Source organism: Drosophila takahashii, chromosome X (genome assembly GCF_030179915.1).
Source record: "Drosophila takahashii strain IR98-3 E-12201 chromosome X, DtakHiC1v2, whole genome shotgun sequence".
In the NCBI taxonomy this organism is placed as follows: domain Eukaryota; kingdom Metazoa; phylum Arthropoda; class Insecta; order Diptera; family Drosophilidae; genus Drosophila; species Drosophila takahashii.
In genome coordinates this window covers 23,671,341-23,691,940 of record NC_091683.1, presented here as the reverse complement: position 1 = coordinate 23,691,940, position 20,600 = coordinate 23,671,341, and the positions used below count along the sequence as shown (strand labels likewise).

The window sequence follows — 20,600 nt, the reverse complement described above, 5'->3', positions numbered from 1 at the left end:
AACCCATCGGGAACTGCGACTTCCAACGCACAGTTAACCGGAATGATAATGATAATGAGCACGATGTTGGGGATGATGGGGTTTTGGCATCGTCATTATCATTATCATTATCATTACCATTAACAAAAGGCCACCGAGTGGTAGGTAGGCTGCACAATCCTCCAATCTTTTCCCATTGACGCCTTCGACTGACTAAGCAGAATTAGTTACAGTTCATTATTGATTTTGGTTACGAATCAAATGAGGCAACACTTCTACTTTTACTTCTCATGGGTAGCCAAAGCCGGGAAATTCCATTTGGGGGTAAGTGCTTTCCAATGAGGCAAATAAAGAAACGGGAGTTAAGGAGAATTTAATAAAATGGAGATAGCCTGAATACAGGCGAAGCGAGAAAGGTAGCAAAATATGCACGTTATAACATTACTTAAAATTCCAAAGGGATTTTTATAAATAGAGATGACTTAAGAAAACACTTTTAAATATTAAAAAAGAGAAGTAACGTAATATTGAGTCAGCTGTAATTATATTGAAATTCTAAAATATATAGATGATTTGAATAAGTGATATTTAAATATTTTAAATCATACACAGTAAAATGAAAAAATATATTAATACAAAATATATAAGTAATACAATATGGTAAAAATATGCCTTGTAAAATAAATAAGTTAAGCGAAGGACTGCCTCTAAACTTACTAAGAACACAGGGGAAATTAAACCTTTAAGTGAATTTCATAAGCAAAATTTATTTTAAAGAGTTGATATATTATGTAGAGTATTTTAAGGATATACCTACTTTCATACAATAAAAGTGGATGGCAGATAGGTCAAATCCATTGGACGGATCTGTAGAAAAAGAGGCGTTTGGGGGGCGTGGTGTCGCCCGGCAGGCTATTAACAACAGTTTGCGCAAATGACACTGCAATAAAGTATAGCGAGGAAGGAGGAAAAACATTAAAAGGGAAACGGCGACCGTAAGGCAGGCACATAGGGATATAGCCGCCCGATCCGCCCATCCAACACCCAACCCCCAACCCCCTCTCTTTGCCTTCTTGACCAGCGGTCAGGGAATGTCTTATGCACAGATTTATTATGTGGCCATAAATAAATTACAGGACCAACACTCACAAACACAGACAGTTTTCCAGGCGAAGGGATGGGGGTAGAATGGGGGTTTCTGGAAAATGGCGATGCAAACGGGGGGTTAAGCAGCCCCAGCGATTTATATGATAAGGGTTAAGGGGTCCGACGACAGGGGAACGTCATCCCTTCGCCCTCTGAAATGCTTATTAAAATGCATAGAAAATGTTAAATGATCTAATTAGTGAAATATTTTCACCATAATTAAGCAGCCGAGTGCAAGGGGCGAAAAATATGTGTGGGGGAATTTTCTTTCCTTTCCTTTTCCTTTCAGCATAAAAATTAATCGCCTTCAAAGCAATGTGTGCCAGAAATGTCGGGAATTTCGAATGAAGGAAAGGAATAAAGTGGAAATACCAAGAGATGAGAGCGAGAGCAATTCCCCGGTTGTTAGCTTTCATAAGAAATGGGTTAAGCTTAACCCGCAAATGAGATTGACTGTTTGTCCAACGAGATGAAATCTTTTTAATATGATAGCCACTCTTTTGCGATTACTTGAACTATGGCAAAACGGTGTCAAGTTAAGGGATATTACATTTTGATAAGTAACTAGGTAATTTGAGCTAAATATACATTATTTAAAGAACAAGTTAATTATTTATATACTATTTAACTATTTCTATTCCATGGAATGTATTTAATAAAGAATTTACATATGTACATATGTATGTAAGTAACTTCTAAAAATAAATTCAGTTAATTGCCTTCGTAAATGGTATAATTAGTTCGAAATTAGAATAGGTCAAGTAGGCGATTGAAAAATAAGTACGTACATATGTGTGTACCTTTTAATAGAAATTAATTGAGGTTTTGGCATAGTTAGAAGTCTGGATTTAGTTACATTTTAAGTCGTAAAATCTATTACGGTATTATACGGTATACTTTGTTAGTGTGTATGTATGTATTGTATTCCTTTTAGAATCTAAATGGAACATGTATGTTTCTCTATGTATTTTTAGTGAACGTATAAAATTTCTTAATTCTAGAGGTTCCCATGACTAATTTGAATTTGATTTGTATATTATTGGTATAATAAATCCAACAAAAAAATCCTTATGAAAACGCTTTTAGCCGAAATTAAAGCTTACAGTGGAAAGCAGATTTCATGAATGCTTTGGCGAACTTTTTGACTAATTTACAGCAAAGATTAAACTAAAAAATCATAATTTTAGCCAAAGAATATATAGTTTTTCTTACACGGTGAGTTTAATTTTAAAAATGTGCTTGAATATATCATTTTATAACATTCCAACTAAAAAAATATTTGGATAAAAATTTCCATTTAAAAGATTCTCTTGCTTAAGGAGAGTAAGCTTAAATTTTATTTAAAGAAACTATACAAATCTCAAGATAGGCATGTCAAGATGAAATCCAGCCAGGACAATTGCCTTGAACTGCGGTTTTCAAGTTTAAAATTGTTGATTTCCGCTCGGCCCTCGGCCCTGAGATTAGGAGCCCTCAGATTCGGACTCCATATCAACATGACATTCCGGTTTTTTGCCCAAATGCTCGTTTTCGTGTTCAAGTCGAGAATCTGCAGCAATAATTGCTCAAGACTCGTGAACTTAATTGAATCCTAATGTGGGCAGCCCCATCCGGCTTGCTATGTGTGTGTGCTAGTATGCGAGTGTGCGAGTGTGTGTGTGCTAGTGGGTGGCTCTTCAATTTGAGTTGGGGCTTTTGGGGTGGACCAGATTAGCCGGCGCTATCGACCGGCCTGCCATCCGGTGGCGAAATCCGTTCGCCTCTGACTGACAGCGGCTATCAGTGCGTTTCGATCTGGGACAGGAACAGAAACTGAAACAGGAGTGGAAAGTGGGTAGGAAGGACGAAGGACTACAGGCGAACAGGCGAAGGACCCATGTCAGGCCAGCTGACTGCCAGCGACAACAACAGCAAAAAAAAAAAAAATGTGACAAAATAAATAAATTAAATTGTTCAAAAATGTTGCAGGTTGTTACTGCTTCCAACATCGCATGTTGCATACGAAATGGAGAAATGGAAAATGGAACTTGCCAAAGTTGATTTCTATTTTGGCACGTGTTCGTTGTCGTCTAGCCTGCTTACTGTAGGGAAAATCTGAGGGGAGAAAAGGGGAAGGCGAATGGAAAATCGGGGAGCCTGCAAAGGTATAATAGGGGTGTAAAGGACCTCCGATTCTCGGGAGAGGGGGCGCGCTCGGGCGTGCACTCATTAGGAATATGGATTCAATTATATGTCGCTGGTGTTTGGCTCTCGCACATAAAACAAGAAATACTACGCTTCGTCCCAGAAAACGTGCTCGAAATCGCTGATGAAAGCCTCTCACTCGGATATTCGGATATGGTCCAGAAATGTGAGCAAATAATGGAAATATTTACTCCGTGCTTGGGCAACTTTTGGGTTTGAGTTGGCACATTGGCACAGCAAACAACATCACATACGCATCAGCACACACCTACTGAGCTATTGCGAATTATTCGGATGAGAGCTTATTAAAAATGCTTGTTTTTTCATCAATAAAAATAAATTATCAAATACAGATGCTGGAACTTTTTTTTTTTGAGCAACATAAGAAGTGTTTTCATGGAAATAACGGTAAAAATATCTATACCTCGTGGAGATTGTAATTCAATTCAAACCTAAAAATTATTTAATTTTATAGTTTTTCGCAAAAATAGTGTGATGTAAAAAAATGTGAAAATCGGTCAAATTATTATTTTTTTAGGAGCAACTTTTAGATTTGGTAACCTATTTGGCCAATTTAAAATGCAATGTCATCCTACAAATTTCTAAAAGCTTTAATATTTGACTGAATATATATGCCAAGCAACAGGAGCTCAAGGATCTTATAAAATTTAGCAATTTTATAAAATTTAAAAAAAAATGCCATCAACTTTTAAAGTTTGTATTATAATTTAAAATTTGGCTGCCAATCGATCGTGCTAGCTTTTTACTTATTAACTTTTTCCTGCCAGTTTGGTGCCTCGAAAAGAAAATGCAGCACATGCAAATCATTCATAATTGTATTTTAGCTGCTTGGCACATCAGTAATTAGGTCAATTTATCATTAACCTGGGGAACCTGCCACTCGCTCTACCAATTTAAGGCCAACTCCCCCCTCCCTTTATTCACCTTTGGCCATCCTGTAGGTCCTATATATGTATAGGTAGGCCATGTATCTAATGGCGGGTCGTAAAATTTATTGCGTATACGCCTTCGTGTTCCATGGAATGCTTTTAAATGTTAAATGTGCAAATTACGCTGCACGTGACTGTGACTGCTACTGTTACTGTTACTATGACTGCTTCTTGGCCGGTGACTTGAGAGTGTGTGTCTGTGGGTGCACTGAGAGAAATGAAAAATACCTACCTTTCAATTTGGTGTTTAAATGTAAATTGTATACAAAATAATTTAAATAATAAATTTCATAAAAATATTAGAAATATATATTCGACATTTAAATTTTATTATTTTAAAAATTCTTATAAAATATATTTAACATTTTTGTTTAAAATAAAATATTGTACAGATAAATTACACTAGCTTGCAGTCAAATTACACCTAAAATTTGAATACACATTTTATTTTTAAGATTTTTATTAATAATTATTTTGTAAACTAGTGTTATCTTCGCTCGTAAACAAAGTTTTAAGTTTAAACATTTTTATTAATATTTTTTTCCATTCGATAATTTTGTCAGTGTTTATTCTGTTTCCATACAAATGGGCTATGGGGGCGTGGCAGGGGGCGGACTTCTGGCCATCGGCTTGAGCGTGGGCGTGAATCTTCACAGCCTCTGTTGGCTTTGACGGCAAACAAATGCTTTGATATTTATTGCCCTCGCAGTCAGCCGCAGTTCACCTTCGGTCTGCCCATCTCACTCCCACTCCCAGCCCTGTCTCTTTCGCACCCACCCACTGCCACTCTTAAGTGGCCAAAATGCGCGAGTAGCAATGTCATCGACGTCCTTGTGTTGCACTTAATGGCAGGAGGAGACGGCCAAAATGGGAGAGGGCCAAGTTGTTGTTGTTGTCGACTGGGAGTTAATAGGTTTTTGGGGGCGTGGTGCATTAGGCAAAGATTTAAGAGTAAAAGTTCTATTGTACTTGAAAAGAAGCGCAGATAAAAGTGAAAGCGAAAGAGAATTTTTGGGCTGATTTCGAAAGGCACTAAACAGAATTCAAGTTTTCAACTGCAATCTAGCTATACGTATTTTTTAAACATATTTTTAATCGATTAAATCACTAATACATATTTTTAATATTTTAATAAAGCCAATCTTTGGATTTATGAGAATATAAATCAACATTTTTTAATATTTATAAAAGCATAAAAATCATTTAAACATTTTTGAATATTTATTAGAACATAAATAAACATTTAAACATTTTGTAAGATTTATGACAAAAAAACACTTAATCGTTTTTAATATTTATAAAAATTTAGAAATTAAAGGTAAAAGCTTTTTTATGAGTAGATGACATTTTTAAAGGATTTCAAAATAATTAGTGCCCTATTTTGAGTTAAAGCTTACATTTAAAAGATTTTTTGATATCCTTGAAACTTATCAAAAATGTTTTAGATGAGAAATGAAAGGGAAAAGCCTCATCATAAATATATTACATATTCGAAGGGGTTCAAAATAAATGCTTCTTATTTTTCCCCGATGTGGGTTCATATCTTTGATTTAAAAGCAAGATTTTTAGAGATTTTGGTGAATTGTACTTTATTTCCCTATTTGCATTTATGCCACCCTGCCTACATCTTTATATTCACATACTTTCTGCTTTCTCCTTTTTCTACTCCTCCTGCATTTCTGCCTTTTTTGTGCAATCTAACGTGAAATGAGAGCCAGCAAAATGTCAGCTTGGCACAGTTAAATTCACGTGACAAGCCAATATTAAATTTGATTCAACTGCAGTTGAGCGCAGGGGCGTAGAGTTAAGAGGGGGCGACTTCAGGGAGGCTTGGCATGAAATCGATCGTTGCTTTTGGGCTGTCGCTTTCGGCCTTTTTTTTTTGCTCCGCTTTATTTCTCTCCTTTTTCGAATCTTTTTCGGCGTTTTTCAGCATTTTTTCTCTGCGCCTTGCTGCGTTTTTGCTGCTGCAGCAATTAAAACTGAATCAATTATGATTTTTGGCTTTGGCAGTGATGCGGAGAATTGGAAATGTGGAAAGTGGATCACAAAATGTCAGTGGGATCTGTAGATCTGAAAAAGGGAAAACCTAAAAAATTGCAAAGGTTTAAGTTCAACATGTAAGTTACCAAAAACTTTATTAAACTCTATATATATATTTTTAAAGAGATTATTTTGTTTGGTTGAATAACCAACAAGCCTGTTAAGTTGACAATCTTGCAGGCCGAAAATTCTTTGAGAATAACCAAATGTTTTTGTTTATTTCCACTCGAACACCCACTACCTGACATTTCATTTCCTTCCGGACTCTGGAGCATTTTGCAAAGCTTCTGCCATTATTTTTGGCCATTCGCTTAAACAATAAATACGTTTGCGTTCAATTTCTATGGCAATTTATGTGTGTGCTCGCCTTTAAGCGTAGTTGGAGGTCCGAAAGCCGAAAGTAAATAACATTTTGGCCCCGGTTACCTGAGCTAGTTATGTTTACTGTTTGGTTACCAATATGTGGCCAGGCATTTGACGTCGACTTTTGATCGCCTTTTTGGTGCTAGAAGGTAGAAGCCGGTAACCAGAAGCTGGAAGCTGGCAGCTGGGTATTGGGGGCAGTTCCTGTGGCCACTGGGCCAATGTGGCGTATGCGCAATATTTGTATTACAGTTTCATATGCACTGCAGGGACGTGCTTGTGTGAGTGTCTGTGAGTGTGTATGTGTATGTGTAAGGAGGGAAAATGGGGGGAAAATACAGAGAAGAAGAGGGAAAGAAAAACGGCTTCAGTTATGGCTAACGAATGCGGCGACGCTTGGCGCCCTTAACTCAAATGTACAACATCAATAAATAAAAAGAGAGAAACGAAACGAAACGCAGAGGAGAAGGCAGCTAGGATATAAAAAAGGATAATAAACAGGGTCCCCTAAGAAATCTATAACTGAGTAAGCCACATCAGCACACACATACATGAGCAACATATCGATAAGGATGTATAAGGACATGTTTGTGGCTCACACACACACACACACACTCTCACACTCGAGCACGTTCAAATTTAAACGATTTTCGCGCAAGTGTGTGCATGTGTGTGCGCACATAAATTTCCATATGGCGAACGACTCATGCAATATGCAAGATAACTTCGATGAAAAGGCGATAAAAGACACCATAGCCTCCACCTCATCTACCTAATGTCGCTGGCATTCAAAATGTATGAGGAGAACGGGGCACCCATAACCCCAATCGGAATCCCCAGCCCAATCCCATAACACTAATGTATCTCTGGCCAAATTATGAGTGACAGTTGCCGCTGGCGATGGCGGAATGGCAGAAATGCGCCAAAAGACATCAACTTGATATTTTTGCCTTGTCAAGTGGCTGAAGGGCTGAAGAAGAAACACCGAAACACCGAGGAATGCAGTGGAATTCCAAAGCCATTTGCCGATAAATACTGCAGATCAGCGAAATAACTTTAAGAACTTCAAGCTTTTTTCCGGAAGGCCCTCCGTAGAAATTCCCTTTGATTTCTTACATTAAAATTTAATTTAAAATTTTTTGATATATGTTATTGTTTAATTTAAATGATTTCCTTCTTTACATTTTTTTTTTAATAATGCTACAAATTTGGGAACGGTAGCATTTATAGGTCCTAATTTTTGTGCTAAGAAAATAAACTTAAAAAAAATATCATTTAAAAGAATAAAAAAACAAGAGAGAACGCTATTGTCGAGTTCTTTGACAAATTAAAATTTTCTTCAACATTTTGATAGTTATTATTATAAGCACATTTAAACTTTTTAATGAATATACCTCAGGAGTTTCTTAATTCGATGCCGTAAAATTTAATTTACATTTAAATAAAAATATTATCCTGTAGTTCTTTTGAATAGAAAAGAGGTCCTCCACTTGCTATTTCTATCTTTGACTTAAGGCTCAAAGATAATTTATAATAAGATAAAGAAAATCCAGGTTAATAAAACATAAATACCAAAAGCTAATATTAGTTACTCACCTGATAAATTTTTGGTATAAGCCTGAATATATTGGCAAATCAATTTGAAGAGAATACCAGTTAAAGCCTTGATAAAGCGTTACTGTCTGATATGTCGAACTGTGTCTCCAAAACCAATTACCAGATAGATTTGGCTTAAGACCAAATGCATGTCTCTGCTGTCCTAATGACGATGGAAATGCCGATGATGATGATGGTGATCCCGGAGGAGGATGATGATGATGAGATTGCGGTGGCCATGCATGATATTTCATCAACTCTCGACTGGCAATCAAAGCTCGTTATCCGCTGGGGCATGCCGTTAGCCTTATAGCAATTCATTTGCCAGCTTAGCCCCCGGCCAACCCCTTTTGCACTTGGTAGCCCCCCTTATTCCCCGCCACTGTTTGCGATTTTCCCACGCCAGCCATCCACTGCTGTTGGCAATACGAGGAGCACTTGAGCGTGCGCCAAATTAAAACGCCGCAAAATGTCAAGTGCCGCAAATGCCAAAAGAGAGAGAGAGAGGGAGAGCAGGGGTGGTGAAAAGGGGGTGGGGAAGGCGGGGGAAAAACGATAGTGGAACAGACAGAGCGGAAGGATACGCGTCGCAGTTATTTTAATGAGCATTAAATGATGTGGCAAGCCGCCCTGCCCCTCCCCCCAAAAAGACCACCCGAAAATCTGCCCCAAAAACCATACCCTTTCGCCTCATTTACGGCTTAATTATGGCAATCGACAAATATGCACAAAAGTATGCAACACATTTTTTCGTACCAACTTTACTCAACCCACTGAGCCCGCTGACAAATCTCAATTGCTATGTTTTACAAGGCCAACACAAAGGGGGGTTAGAGAGAGAGAGAGCCCCTAACCCCCCAGCCCCCCTCTTGTTACCAGCGACAAAAAATGCCTGACATCGCTGCAAATTTATGGGACACACAAAAATCTTTTGTACTCCAACCCAACCAGGCTCAAAACCATTTTATGCAAGCCAGCAGCATGGAATGGAATGATATAGGGGGTGATATAGGGGTGTTATAGGGGGTTCCAAATCCAATCGTTTGTGGGCCATCCGATGTGACATCCGTGGAATTGGTTGAGCGGGATTACGGGGCCATAAAAGGGGGTACAGCTCGGGATTGGGCTTTGGCTTCGGGGGGAAATTGAAACAAATGTTTTAGAGATATTTATTTGCATATTTGCATAATGCTCTGCTGCTGCTGCTGCTGCTGCCGCTGCCGCGTCGGTTGCATTTTTTATGCAGCTTTCTATTATTCATATAGACGGGGCTCACGGCCATCCCCTCTTTTTACCCCTTAACCCCATTTCGGTTACCAGAAACCCAAACTTAGATCTATATTATGAAACGATTACAAGTGGGCAATGAAAAAGGGTTGTATAAATTGGGACTTTTTTTATGGCCTGACTTCGGGATTAAGTTATTAACTAAAAAAAGTCTAATCAGTTGATTTCTCTATGGTTTTATATACGCTTTACTTCATTTTTTAGGATAGAGAAATTTTGCCAAACGTTTTAAATACTCCTGAACTTAAAATATAAATTTAAAAATAATTTCAATAAAATATTGAAAAAATAATAAAAATGGAAAATATATAGAACAATTTTCAACAAAAATGGATAATATAGAGAAATAATTTTAATAAAAATTAGAAATATAAAGAAATAATATTTTGTTAATATTGCCTTTTGCTTTCGCTTAACTTTTAATTAAATATTAATGAATTTATTATTTATTTTTTGCAGTTCTGATTAAATTTCTTCGTACAAAAAAAGAAGGTGAGTTATAAAGATAGAACTGGTTTAAGATCATAAACGAAAAACTTATTTTAAGATGGGAAATCCGATATATTTGTAGTACTTAAAAATACTGACCTATAAAATCCATTCGTTTCAACTTAATTTTAAATTTTAATCCTAGTTTCCAACAAAATAGCTACTAATTCATTTTCAATTGCCACCGTCTGTTTAGATCAAGTGATTAAGTGGCTAGTTTACGGGTTTGTTTTCCTTTTTGTATTATTTTGGGCAAAAGAGTTCCATTGGCAGGCACTTGATGCTGTGACAAATGCCATCCGAATGGGGCCAAGTGTGTTTTTATGGCACACATTTAACGCAGAGGCACTTTAGTCAATTAGCCGAGCAGATGTTTTCATGTTTGCTTTTTGTAGCCTCAGTTTTAGTTTTCAGTTTAGCCATCTGTGACACGAAACGTCACACAGAGAGATGGGCTTTTCGGGTGATTTGCTTGCATTTATTTATGATTTCGATGGATTTGTAGGGGGAAATTAAAACAAATCGGTAAATAAATAATGCACACACAACAGGCAAATTATTTATTTAAATTTTTGTATTTCCTCCTTTTTTATGCAAAACAATAAGCAAATTGTCCATCTATTTATATCTGTTTGTTGTCCGTTGTTCATGCACATTATGTTTTTCCTGTAAAACCCCAGAGTGCCCGAACATAAATGGATATACATATATATGTGGGCTTTATGGTATATGCTATATGGTATATGGATGGGTTATGGACTAATTTATTTATTAGCGCACTCAATAACGAGGCGAAAGCCAAAGGAAATGAAGACTCGGCTGCATTTAAATTATTTGTGCATGTGCTAAATACTTGCCATCGAAATAGGGACAACAATTTCAATTCGATTGCTTGTGCCAGGCAAACAACAGCTCTTTGACACCCCAACCACCCGCTTTTCCAGGCCATTTTCCCCACCCACTTGCCAGAATCCTGTGTGAACCACAGTCAAAGCGTGTCGAAACCTTGGGATTTGAATTCGATTTGAGTGAAATTGAAATTGTTCAGCCATTTAAAAAACAAGAACAACATTTCGCTTCCACTTTGCCATCTCAACAGGTTTTTTGCTCTGCCAATAACGAGCATAAGAACACACAAATGCTAAAAGTGGTGATTATTAGTTGATAAATCGAAAGAACAATTTAAATTCTCGGATTCAATCAAAAGAGCTCTCGTTTTCAAGAGTAAATCGTTCTCGATTTTAAGAAAATATCTCTCTCTTATTATTTTCCACTTAATCTACATGAAAGCATAATAAAATATATTGTTTATTGAAATTTTTATTTATTTATAACGAGTATAAAACACAAATCATTTTGCTAAAAGTGCTGATTATTATTTGATATATAAACAACACAATTTGTTCTCGAATTCAAGCATAAGCGCTCTCGTTTTCAAGAGTGAATCTCTTTGATTTTAATAAAATACCTTTCCTATCGATTTTTTTTAATTTAATATTTTATAAATATTATATATATTAAATTAAATGCGCAAATTGACTTAAAACCTTAGTTTTGGGAATATGTTTTTAACCATTTCCCCGACTAACGAGTCGCATTATCATTCATTTCCCATTTTGATTGGGCTCATCAAACATTTGCTCCTTCGACTTCATCTAGAATTTCGCACAGCCCCCTGCTGGCAGCATTAGCTTCAATTTGCATTATTTTCGGGGCTGGAAACCTTTTCGGCTTCCGTGTCCGTTCCACTAGAGCCATAATAGCCACAGATATGCCGACCACCCCCCAGCAAGGTCGCCGGATGGGCGGAGTTTGAGTTTTGGGTTGAGTGGGGGAGTGGTGAAAGGTGAGAGGTTCGCATCATAGCACATTACCATTCATGAAATGCAATTTCGCAGCCAAAGGATACACAAAACACTGGCGCACATAGATACAAAGTGCCCCACACACATATGTGGACAAAAGGGTGGCGGAGAAAGTAAAGTGCCTTTTTATATACCCCACACAAACTCACTAATGGGATATGTGCGAATACACATACCTTGAATTTGTTAGGATCACTGAGTGCTGAGGTAGCCAATATTATTAACTTCACTTTAATATTTGTGGGCGTTCTTAATTTAAGTTTGGGAAAAAATATCTATTGAAATGCTTTTAAAAATGTACGAAATTCCAAAAAAAGTATATGTCGTCTTTCGTTTATAAATCTGTTAAAAAAATCCTAACATTTTTCTGAGTATGAGGTTCGAAAGAAAAAGAATGACACTTTTAAAATGTTTTGACACCTTAACAAACAAAGAATCCGTTTGCCAGTAATGCACATTGAAAATTGACAATTTTCCGCTTTCTTCCAACTTTGAGGTCCTTTTGGTAAATTCAGTTCAAATAAGTTTTGTTATTTAAATTAACTTTAATTTATGTATTTTTTTAAATTATATTTTCGGCTTTCTCACAATGCAGGGTATATATTCTATCTCAATCATTTTTCATTCCTCTTCAGGTTTTCTACTTGTGTTGCTTCAATGATTTTCAGGCTCACCGCATTAATGTGCGTGCGTCAGGCTTTGTATCTGTGTTTATTAGAGTGTTGCTTGTTGTGCGTGTGTGTGAGTGTGTCTGCATCTGTATTGATATGCATATGGAAATAGCTGAGGCTGTGTGCGGGTGTGTGCGATGGTGTGTGTGTGTGGGAGCTGACCTCCCCTCAATTATGTATGCATGCGTATTAGGCAAAAAGCGGCAAAGTTTTCTGCCTTGCCGCCGTACAAAAAGCGTGTGTGGAGAGTACACTGCAAAAAATTACGAAATAAATAAGAGTTCATTTGTGATTTTGGGTTATATTCAGAAATTTTTCTGAAGTACATTATTAACATTCATTTGATATGTAGTTTTCGTAGATTTTGAATTTGCTAATAATTTCTAAAGATTGCCTTTAATAATAAGTTATTTTTTAGCTTATTTTGTTTTTTCTTGTTTTTGAGTTTAAATATGTAATGCTAAAGTATATTGATTTATAAATCCAGGAGTTTATATGATTTCTTATACTTAAAAATGTATAAGAAAATAAATATATATTTTTAAAAAAATTTTTAAATATTTCAAAAATTTTAAAATTTTTGTCAACATTTTTTTAAATTGTTTTCAGTGCAGAGAAGGGAAAACACAGAGTGGTCGCTGGCAGGCCTGTTAATTAGCGTGGCTCACACACACACACACTCGCACACATAGACCACCGCTCAAAATGCGGCAACGGCAACAAAATGCTACAAATGCGACCAACTTTGCCTGATAATGAAAATCGAGTTCGTTGTCGTGGCGAAAAGTTTTTGCGAAAAACTTTCATCAAAGGTTACAATTTGTGCCAGGCCTTTTGTCTCGCTCGCACTTATGGCCGCCTGGGGGGTCAGGGGCGGAATTGGTGAGGGGGGCGTGGCAACTGAGGCCTGTCATGGACACCTGATTATATAATTACCTTGCGGAGTTGTTGTTTTCGTTGTTTGATGCTGCCTTCAGTCTGTTTTTATTTAATTCGTTTCGTTTCCTTCGAACTTAATTGTTCACTGGGGGAAAATCACCGAAGTATGCAAATTGTAATTTAATTAAAAATTGAGAGCCGTAACTTTGGGTCAAAGACTTTATAATTCGACTAGTTTTTGGGGAAAAAAATAAGGGTAAAGCCTTTAAATAATACTATGAATTTATACAATATTAAGAATAATTTAAAAATGCACTTAAAAATTTTTCAAAATTATTTAATAATTTAAATAATAATTTTCCATTTTGGTTGAATTCCAAACTATTTTATTTCTTGCCTCTCTAATTCTTCAGTTTTCCCTGGCTGCCTTAAATGTCTGCTAGAAATGGTAGCCTGTTTTCAGGGTGGCTTCCTAAAGGAAAAAACCTTCTATTTTTTTTCCGGCGATCGTTGATCATTCATTTGAACATCCGCTGGATGGCGTCTCCAAAGGTCCTTCTCCTCCTCCTCAAAAGTCCGACAGGAAAAAAAAGAGCGACGGAAGGAAGTGGCAGCAAGTGGAGTGCCTGGTATACCCATAGTATAGTATAGTACTACTATATTATAAGAATGAAGGCGAGGTCAACGGAACTGGCCGTGTTTGAGTGTGTGTTTGTGTTTGGGTGCCTGGGAAAATGCATAATAAGAGACCAGGAGCAGGAAAACACCACCCCAACCACCCACTGTTCGCAACAGAAAATACCCAGACTCTCGCTGTGTGCCACTTAATTTGCTTTAAAGTCCCGCTGAAGAGTTCTCGCCCCGAGTGGCGGACGCCGAGGGCAGACTGTACGGTGCAGACTGTTGGAATCGAAAGGAATGAAAGTATTTTTGCATGATTCGAAGATTCGAGTGCATTTGCCAGGGGAAGTTCTTTATTGGCATCTCCGGGTGATTACTTGAAATTTGTCCTGAGCATGGTAATCTTCGTTAAATTTAATATACTTTACTGGAAGTACGTTTGCAAGCCAAGGAACGTTTTAAATATGCATTCTTAATCTATTACTATGAAATAAGACTTATTATAAACGGGCAGCCAAAACAAATAGACATACAAATCTAAAATTAAAACAGAAATTCGGAAATAGTTCGAAGAGGCATGCTAGTAATAAGTAAGATAATAAATATGTTTAATTTCTAAATTCATATAAATGGTTGTTGTTGGACAAATGGCCCTGAGTTCTGGCCAAACGCCGCCCAGTTTGTCCCCTGATTTCCGTTTTCCGTCGCCTATTTTAGTCTTTCGTCCACTGCACTTGTCTCCGTATTTGTTTGCTTGTCTCCGAGTCATGACAACCAAAAATAGAAGAAAAAAGCCAGAACGAAAAACAATATTTAAATATTTTATAAAACCTTAAATCGAAGAAAGCGAGAAAATTAAACGAAAACCCGATAAACTGGTACAAAAATTTCCGGAAAATTTGTTACTTCTTTTTACCATCTCTTCTTTACATTACTTTACTTTTCTTTTTTTTCTGGCATTTTAGCTTTTGGCTGAAATCGCGCGTAAATATGTCAAAGGAATCGTTGTCCTTAAGGGCGGGAAAGACAAGACAGTGTATAAAAATAGATGGAAAATGGGGGGTGTGGCTTTTGTGGGGGGTTTGCCTCAGCACTTATTCAATCAAAATCAAAATAAATAAACATGCCGAGCACCACTCCTCCTGCCTCGTGTTTTTTTCCTTTCTCGTTTATAAATATCCCTCACTTCGAATTCGAATTCTTCTTTGGGGACCTTTGTCGATTGTCAAATTGTCATTGTTGTTGCATTAAAGGAAAATTGCGCATACGCCGCGTGTGCCGTATATGTAGGTATGAGTACATACATACCTTTTATCCCACGGCTCTCAGTTGCTTTTATTTTGCTGCCTCGATTGGTGAGCAAACAGCGGGATAAACTGTAAGTCCATATATGTGTATAAAGTATATATAAAATGCAACTCGGCCAAATTGAGTTGAATCTCCATTGATTTTCCGCTTGATTCTCTGCCTCTGCAAACCGAGTGCAGGGCAATAAAATGCTTCGAATTTATGCGTGACGACTATCTCTTGTGTGCTTAAGCAGAGATGCCAGAAGAAAGTTGGCCAAATTGAGGCCTTCAAATATTATTAGCAGTGGCAAGATGTCGATTATTTCCCTGGCATTTTATTCCCCTAGATTTGATTCGATTAGACTGTTCGTGACCTGTTTTCGTGTTCCTTTTCCTGTATTTGATTTGCTTGGACATTTAATGAAATTTTGTGGCTTTTACTTGTTGTTTGACGGCTCGGCTCTTGCGGTGAAATACATTCTACGTGCTGCTTCTGTTATTTTTGGCCAGAACAAAAAAACTATTTCATCTCTCCATCCGATTTTTAATCGGCTCTTCAATAAAACTCTTTTAGAATCCAGTGACATGCGATCGCTTTAGCCCTTGCCTATCAACATTTTTGATTATTCTGACAGAGTATTCGAAATTGCAAAGTTTTTTTTCCACCATAGCTGACTTCACCATATTTTGCTACATATTTGTTTGCACACAGAGAAAATACATTCCCCGTTAAATTTTATTATATTAATATTATATATTCGTGTAATAAAATATTTGTTAATAGGCATAAAAAAATATTAAAATCATCTTTAAATGATTTATTTTTAATTTATTTTATTTTTTTTTGTAATTTTAATACATTTTTTCAGTGCTACAATTTGTAACATATCTTATTATAATAAAATAGTATTGACATTTTTTTTATATTTAAATAATTCTATAGATTGTTTTAGTGCTACAATTTATTAAGTACTATTAAATTAGTATTTCTTTAAATTTCTTTACAATTTTATAACATTTTATATTTTACACTGATTTATTTATTTCATTTTTATAAAAAATTACTTTATATGGTTAGCTAACTTTATAAACTTGTGCTAGAGAAATATTAAAAATAAATCTAAAAGTAAACTGTCATTTTAATATTGATCAAGTATAGTTACTTCATATTGTGGGCCCGAAACCAAAACAATTGACAGTGGGATTGCATTTATGACAGTTTCGCAAATTGGATTGGCAGATACCTCGCATATATATTTTTTGCACAGTGCCCCTTTTTCGCGTCCTTTTCGCCTCTTGGCAAACAACTCACGCAGTCGAGTGTCCTTGCCTGTTATTGTTATGCCCGTTATAGCCATCTCCCACCCATCCACCACCTCCTTCTCCGCCCAGTTCATCAATCATACGCAACGTTGGCACGTGCACCAGAGCGTTAACAGTGCAGGGGGTTTGGCTGGGGGTCTTTGTCTGCCCGTTGGCCATCGAGGGTTAAGGGCTTGCCTGGCTGGTTGGCTGGTTGGCTGGTTGGAAACAGACTTTCTGATAGGGCAAAGTGTCATAACGTCGTCCTAATGAAGCGTCTCAGTTTCGCCGGGTGTCCATAAGCTGGATGTGACTGCAATCGCCAACAATTACAAAACTTGCAACTTGCCGCAGCTAAATCCCCTATCCCCTCCCCCTTTCGTCCTGCGAAAAGTTGGCGGATTAAACCAGGAGCAGAACGATACGAACAAGTGGAACTGAACTGAACTGAACCGAACTGAACTTCAGGGGGTGTTCATAAACTTGAACAAAAAATTGTTTCGCTCTGCGAAAATTTTGTTGCGGTCGGGCTAAAAAAGTTTTTTATCTAACCAAAGAAAGTGGGCGTGGCTGCGTGGCCTGTCGCATTCTGTTTAAAGTTAATATTTACATGCCACGAAGTAGCAACAAATTCTTGTCATTTGCAGCTGCGAGACAAGAGAAAAGAGACAAGGACGAACGGCAGCGAAGGCACATCAAAAACGGGGATCCAGCCATGCTGCACTGGGAGAAAATACGTAATGAAACAGAAGAACACTCCAATCACTTAAAAAAACAGTTTAAAAATATGCAACAATAAATTAAGAATCGAGCTCTTGGTGAATTTTTTACTGCACACTTTTGGGAACCTTAAAAAGTGATTAGAAACTGGAACTAAAAAAAGAATATGCACCAAAATAAAATGTCTTACAAACTTAAGGACTCTAGAAAGCCAACAAATATTTTTAAAATATCTTGACGTATCTTTTTTCTTGTTGAAAGCAAATTTGTAAAGTTTTTCAAACTTGCTACGTTTTCAGAACCATTTTGCCAAGTTTATCCGAGTGTCGTGGAAGACAAACGAACATCAAGTTTTGTTTTGGGTCGCCGGGCAATGACAACTTCAAGTTCATAAAAGCGCAACTAATGTGCATGAAATACGTTTTGATATAGAAGCGCACACACAATGTCGTCCTTTCGCCTAAGCCAACTTGGCAGAGCCCCGTTGCTTTTGGCCAACTTGCCAACCGTTTTGGCCATTTTCCCCCTTCGCTTTGCCCCGCTCACTTGGCATTTTGGCCAGCGAACACCCTCGTCTTGGCATTTTATTTGCCACCTTTCTGGGCCATACGTTTCCCTTTCATATTTCGTAAACAAAACATCAACGTGAAACTTTTCTCTGGCTTTTTCATTTTTTTTTTCTGTATTTCTTTCGTTTTTTTTTGCGAACTTCACAGCGATAACTTGCAATAAGGGAAACAACTTGGGAGAAATCAGAGAAAGAGGGAGCGAAATTTACAAGAAAAGAAAAGAACTTTTCACATTGACATGTTTTTGGGAGCTAGCCCCGCAATTTTGCCATATTTTCCCGCCTTTTCCTCCGCTTGCTTTCCCGCTTTCCCGTCAATTTGCGCACCCTTCGACCATTTTGCTTGCCATATTTCAGCCATTTATCTGAGCTCTCTCCCCCTTTTTCCCTCTTTTTCCAGCTTCGATTCCCGCTTCTCAGTTCTCGGTTCTCGATGTAATGCATTTTGACGTTAGCTGGCTCAAAGTTTCTTGTTTATATTCGCTTATTGTTTATAAATGGTTGATAAGTGACGGCGCCCCTTCACACCAGCCCTTGTCCCTTGTCCTCCATCGAGTGCCATTCGCCCCGAGTTCGTCCCTGATTTTCCTTGATTTTCCTCGAGTTTCCTCGACTTCGCCCCAAGTTCGCCCGAAGAGCTGTGCAAAGTCTGGCCGATTGAGCAGTGTTGCCCAATGCTATATTGTTTTGACATTTGGCTTCCTGTTGGCTCTATTTAAGTTGTATTGAGCCACCATTGAGATTGAGGCAACGTTATGGCTTCAAGACGACTGCGTTTCGATGGGGCCACTGAAGAACTGTGTGACGAAGGAAGGATTCTTGTAGATAAACGGATTAAATTCAGTGTTTTTTGGTTACAAAATGAAAGTGTTAAATATAGATTTAAGTTCATTAAATTAGGATAAACAGAACAATTTAAATTCCAAATTAGGTTCAAAAAAGACATTTGTTTTTTAGTTTCATAAATTTGGTACCTATAAATTTTAAAATATTTATGCAGATAACTAAATAAACATTTAAAAAAGTATGCCGATTGAATTTCCTTTTAATTGTAGTGTGCTAATATTTTAAAATATTTATGACTCCAATTATTGGATTTAGAATTCAAAAGCTAAATTTAAATTTAGGTTATATTACAATTTCTTTAAGCTTGAAATATTGTTTATTTATTTTGCAGAATAAAATTTTATAAAGTGCAAATTCAAGTTAATTTACATAGGATAGGCAGAAAAATATAAATTGTAAATTAAGTTTAAAAATAAATATATTTAAATTTAATAATATTTAATATACAAATTATTGAGATTTTTGGATCAAAAACTTAGACTCTAATTTTAATATTACTATTCTATTACCATTCTATTAACATTAATAATAATTGCTGAAATATTTACTTATATATTTTCTATATATATTTTGTATAATTCAGAGTTATATTATTTCCATGCTATTCTTTTCACTGGCAAATTCCAGAAGGGCCAGTTGACTGTACATTTTATTTTAAATTTATTAAATGCAAATAAGAGACAAATGAATTTGATAGAGAAAAACCTTTGCTGAATAATTTCGATGAATATCATAATTGGCTTCGAAAAATTCCCACTGCCCTTAATTAATTTGCGAGTGACCTAATTCATACTGATTGACTGTCCGAAAAGCGCTGGCCAACATGAACATGCAGATTTTCCATCAGTGCCGCAACATCTCAACAAATTCCAACGCAGCCCGCAAATTCCTTTGTAGCCAAATCAAATTTTTGCCAGGGGCGGGACAGCCGCATTGTGGCCACGCCCACTTGGCCAGCACACACCAGAATCCATTAAGTGCATTTTGAAAAGAACTCTAGCTCTCTCACCCATTTTTAACATCCATTTTCCCCCACTCGTCGCCCCTCGAACATTATCTAAATTTTTATGCGAAAAGTTTGCTCGCCATTTTCGGGGAGTGTAGTGAAGTGCAAAAGGGAAACTCAGTTGGTTTCTGCTTCTGATTTTCCTCCACAGAAATGCTAGAATCCTCGCCACCCCCACTTTTACAACCACCCACCGCAATGTTTAGCTAATTTAACTATGTCTCCGTGCTGGCTGCCAAACAGCAAACTAATGACACTTGGCAAACCCCGAAAATTGTACGAAATTCAGAAAAATTAATTTCCCAACCAGCGGGAATGGTGGGAAGGGCGGTAAAGCGCGGCTGGGAAAATCCCTCTAAGAGGGGTCAGCCAACTTTTAATAAACAAAATTACGGAAAAACGCAGAGCGCGCTGTGCCAAAAGCGCGCTGGCCAAATAAAAAGCGAGATAAACGGCTAAAAAGGGTCGCTAATTTTTCGGTTTCTCTTCTGGAATAATGTTTTTGGGGGTAGGGCTTTGCTTTGGTCCACAAAGTTCTTGTTTGTTGTCCCCCCTTTCAAAATCCGAAAATCTTCTCTCTCGGCTGCCAGAAGTTTGTTTACTTGGGCCGGGGCCAAAAGGAAAAGTAAATGGGGAATGGGTGGCGGCAAGTTATCAAAGCTAATCGGTGACTTTATCGAAGGAACGTAGTCACAAGCCTTTAATCTAGTTATACTATCACTGAATTTATACACACAAGAAAAAAAACGATATCGTTTTTAACATGAACATATCGTTTTTAACATGAAGTACTGGT

At 37.1% G+C, this 20,600-nt stretch overlaps 1 long non-coding RNA gene across 1 annotated transcript in view; it reads left to right on the top strand.

Annotated features, from left to right (window-relative positions):
- The window catches only part of LOC123003497 (uncharacterized), a 68,585-nt gene that overhangs the window by 10,606 nt on the left and 37,379 nt on the right, over positions 1–20,600 (top strand). The window contains exon 2 of the long non-coding RNA XR_006412615.2: positions 10,008–10,040. This is a non-coding gene — a long non-coding RNA (uncharacterized lncRNA). The remainder of the gene's footprint in view (positions 1–10,007; positions 10,041–20,600) is intronic.